Consider the following 4,685-nt stretch of genomic DNA (forward strand, 5'->3'; position numbering starts at 1 on the left):
AGGTTTCAAGACAGTTCGTTCAACCAAAGCTGAGGAAGGATCAAAATGGGACACCGGGCAACTGACAATAGTTTCCCGTCTAAATGAAACTGGCTGATTCATTTGAAAACACACAAATGAAAAAATGCCCTTGCGTTTGCTGCAGCCCCTCCGGGTAGCCCCACACCCTCCCATCCAGGGTCTGTCTCGGAGCTGCTGTGTGGCATTGGGATGTCCCCAAGGCCGCCGCCTGCGACCCCCCCTCCCCCGCTGGCACGGTGAGGCGCGGGGCAGGAGACCGGCTTCACCTGAGGGACACTGGCCGGGCTGGGGCTCAGGGCTGTCTGGGCGCAGCGGGTCATGGCCCGTTCGGTCTCACTGAAGACCCGCGGGCGGAGCGGCCGGGGCAGCCGGCGCGGGGGTCCGGGCGGAGCAGCTTCGGCGGGGACTTGAGGGGGACGCTGGTGTTAGTGGAACAGGGATGAAAGGGCTCGTTCAGGAGCGCTCAGCACCTCCGGGCTGCTCATGAATATGCAGCGTGCTTTACACTTCATATTATGTTTGCAAACATAATTCTTTTGTCTTTCAAAGGTTTTTACAAACTTGGATACCAAACAGACCGACGTTCGGTCAAATGCAAAGAATTTACATTATTCAGGAACCCATGAGATTCTGCCGGGCCTTTCTTTCTTCCATCCCCCATCTCAGTGCCTGGGGTTTAATCCGGTGATGAGGGTGTTAGGGAGCCTCCTCGGGCCCTGCCCCACGGCAGGATCATGCCCCGGGGCCGGGACGGGGGGTGGGGCGGCGGCCACGGCCCCGCCACGGAACCGCCCGGCCCGGCCCGGCGGCGGCGGCTTCCCCCGGCTGCCCTTGGCAGGGCTGCGGAGCCGGGCTCCGGCACCCCGCGGCTCAGGGCGCAAAAGCGCCGGGGCGCCCCCCGGAGCGGCCGCAGGGGACGGGCTCAATCCCGAGGGAGGGTCCCCGCAGGAGCGCGGCCACTGCCCCGGGCACCCGCCTCCGCCCTTGGCACCAGCGCCCGGCCCCCACGGGGCGCTCAGCACAGCACAAAGCACCCAGCCCCCAGCCAGCCCCCAGCCTCAGCACCCAGCACCCAGCACCCAGCACCCAGCACCCAGCCAGCCCCCAGCCAGCCCCCAGCCTCAGCACCCAGCACCCAGCACCCAGCACCCAGCCCCCAGCCAGCCCCCAGCCAGCCCCCAGCCTCAGCACCCAGCACCCAGCATCCAGCACAGCCCCCAGCCCCCAGCCAGCCCCCAGCCAGCACCCAGCCTCAGCACCCAGCACCCAGCATCCAGCACAGCCCCCAGCCCCCAGCCAGCCCCCAGCCAGCCCCCAGCCTCAGCACCCAGCACAGCACCCAGCCCCCAGCGCCCAGCCAGCCCCCAGCCTCAGCACCCAGCACCCAGCATCCAGCCAGCCCCCAGCGCCCAGCCAGCCCCCAGCCAGCCCCCAGCCTCAGCACCCAGCACCCAGCATCCAGCCAGCACCCAGCCACAGCACCCAGCACCCAGCCTCAGCACCCAGCACCCAGCACCCAGCCAGCCCCCAGCCTCAGCACCCAGCACCCAGCATCCAGCCAGCCCCCAGCGCCCAGCCAGCCCCCAGCCAGCCCCCAGCCTCAGCACCCAGCACCCAGCATCCAGCCAGCACCCAGCCACAGCACCCAGCACCCAGCCTCAGCACCCAGCATCCAGCCAGCACCCAGCACAGCCCCCAGCCCCCAGCCAGCCCCCAGCCAGCACCCAGCCTCAGCACCCAGCACCCAGCACGCAGCACCCAGCACCCAGCACAGCACCCAGCAGCCAGCCAGCACCCAGCCTCAGCACCCAGCACGCAGCACCCAGCATCCAGCACAGCACCCAGCCCTCAGCCAGCACCCAGCCTCAGCACCCAGCACCCAGCACCCAGCATCCAGCACAGCCCCCAGCACCCAGCCAGCACCCAGCACCCAGCATTCAGCGCAGCCCCCAGCACCCAGCCAGCACCCAGCAGCCAGCAGCCAGCAGCCAGCACAGCACCCAGCACAGCACCACACAGCCGTCGTCCCTCGTTCTCAACAGCCGAAACGCCTGGGCGCACCACTGTCATCAACAATTCTCGGTGCACACAAAAGTAACGCTAAATAAAACCGTGGGCATTTAATGATTGCATATACTCGCGCTCTTCGTTCCTTTTAAAGTTAAATTAATTGTATTATTAGATTGTAACCCGTTGCTTGTAGCGCAAAAGAAAGGGAAAGGGGGATCAATAATGCGGCGTCTAAAACACACATGCACATATGGTTATGGTTCCGTTTGTGTTTTATTACAATTAAAATGCATTCACTGGGAGCCAGGATCAGGTACAGCAAATGCCAGTATTCCAGCAGCGCAAGCCACAAAGAGCTGATGGGTTTCGGTTTCGCAGCCGCTTTCGCAGAATGAAATACGTTAATATTCACACATTATTAAAAAAATAAAAATAAAAATAAAAAAACCCAAAGAGTTGAAGCGCTTCTTTCTGGACTGGTCTTTCAGGTTAACTTGCTCTTATGGACACTGCAGAAGAAATAAAACAAGTCGTCATTGCATTACTCAGTAATCAGTATGGAAAAGCCCAACCCTACTTATGGTTAACAAGAATTGTTAATGATATATAAATCATTTGATCTATTGTGCCCTCCAGACTAAAAGGAAAATAATGGCAACCCCAAGCAAATGGTCCTAATTAGTGTCCAAGAAACCACTTCCTAAATGTAGCCTTCCAAGTCATTCTAGTTTGACTGTCCAGAACAATCTTTTGTTCTTAAACTTCTTTATTTTGTGTGCAACTGCAAAAATGCTGTCCATACCGCAGCTCCGAAAATAGCTCATCTAAGGGTGCAGCACAGCACCAGGAGCAGGAGATGATCCCAGCCTCTCAGTGTCGCCTGTAAATAGGTCCCGATCGTTTGAAAGTTTTTATCCCCGAAGCCCTGCTCCTGACAACTCTCCTTAGGGAAGCACCAAAGGGGATTTCATGAAAGAAGCAGGTCCCCGCCGCCACTCAGGCGGCAGCACGAACTTTAAGAAAGGGAAGCTAGCACGGCCGGGACACACGCCGTGCCGGTTCCAGCCGTCCATCACCCGCTTTCACCTGCTCTGCCCACCGCGTTAACGAGTGACCCGTGGGTTGCACACGCCGTGGGCATACCCGGTACAGCACACTCACCGCGGTGCCCAGGCGAGGACACAGGCACCGACGGCAGGAGCACCCAGGGCCGGGCCAGGGCGCTGCTGTGGCCTTGACCTTGCCTCCACCGCCAGCAGCAGAACCTGGGCTGCTCGCTCCCACGGGAGGCCGGTTTCTTGGGTGTACAAAATACAAACTGGTATTTCTCATTAGCTGGGACACCACGTCCCTGATGCTTCATGAAAATCACCCGCCCTTCCGCCGAATCCCACATCTTGCGTCACTTCTCTGTCCCACTGCAAAATGTAATTCCTAAAGTTTTAAAGCCAGTGCTGAAAAGCTGACCTACCTTGGTGACGAACCCCATCTTGGTCCTATCACCTCGGCTTTTTTAAAAAAGGGAAAGCTTGCTGAAAACAGACTTTCTGGCACGCTGGTTCTCTTCCTAGACGTGAAGGACTTGCCAAAGGGAACAGAACTTCTATAAAACGACAGTCAATTAAGTACCTCCTGTGCAGCGCTCTTCATGCTATTTCCAAAAGATAATGCTAATGGCAAATGCTGCAATATTTTATTTTAACTTCAAGAAAATCCGTCAACGACCTTCCTTGGACTTAAAACGTCCTTGACTCGTTTGACATCACGGTAAAAGACATAGGAATGGTTGCCAACTCTCACTACCCCAGCATAAACGATTTTAAAAAGTCACGGGGACAGTGTACAAGCTGTAGCCGAAAGGCAGGGCTTCGTACTCACACGCCTGCACGCAAAGCCACAGTGTTCACCTCTGCGAGCGGGCCCCGTCGGAGAGCGCTGCGCAACGGTGCGGGGTCCGCAGCGCGCTGCTGGCCAGCCTTGCAGCACCGCCAGCCTCCCTCAGCTCTGAGGGATCTGCAGCTCTGAGAGGTTGGACACTGCAAGCGAGTTTGATGTTATCCTCTTACACGGCTTGAATGAAACGGGCTTGCCAGGCGGCTCCGTGGTTACTTACATGCGTTTATAGAGAAATGACCGCCTGTTACTCACAAAGCCTCGGCACATAAAGAGCCGGGGACAAGTCGGAGCGGTGAGGGCGGCGGAGCTGCCACCGCTCCAGGGCAGCCACGGCCCCGCCGTTCCCTGCCCGCCCCGCGGCGGCCCCGCCCGCAGCGGGCAGCCCCTGCGCCCTCCGTGCGGCGATGGCGGCGGCCCGAGTGGGGGGGCGGCCAGGGCGGCCGCTGCGGGCGGGGGGGCGCCGCGGGCGGGGGGGCGCCGCGGGCGGGGGGGCGCTGCGGGCAGGGGGGCGCTGCGGGCGGGGGGGCGCTGCGGGCGGGGGGGCGCGGGGCCCGCGGGAGGCGCTCACACCCCTCGCAGCTGGGACGTTCCCCTTCTTTTCACGGTTTCCGCCTCCCTTTCCAAATTCCAGCTCCTGGGATTTTACCTGCGGAACGTTTCGCGCTGTTACAGCCCTCACCTGACGCCGCCTTTCAGAGCTCCTCGCTCAAAAGCAACGCTTACCCGCAGCCTGCACGCCACAGGGAGCCCCGCGGCTG

General features: G+C 60.3%; 1 long non-coding RNA gene across 1 annotated transcript; it reads right to left on the minus strand.

Annotated features, from left to right (window-relative positions):
- Window positions 1–2,285: 2,285 nt before the first annotated feature.
- On the minus strand, window positions 2,286–4,336 carry LOC121095620. The gene is made up of 2 exons (XR_005830160.1): window positions 3,503–4,336; window positions 2,286–2,540 (listed from the first exon to the last, which is right to left on the minus strand). It is a non-coding gene; the product is annotated as an uncharacterized LOC121095620 (long non-coding RNA).
- Between the last annotated feature and the right edge of the window lie 349 nt (window positions 4,337–4,685).

The sequence above is a fragment of the Falco naumanni genome, chromosome 11 (genome assembly GCF_017639655.2).
Source record: "Falco naumanni isolate bFalNau1 chromosome 11, bFalNau1.pat, whole genome shotgun sequence".
NCBI classification, from domain to species: Eukaryota; Metazoa; Chordata; class Aves; order Falconiformes; family Falconidae; genus Falco; species Falco naumanni.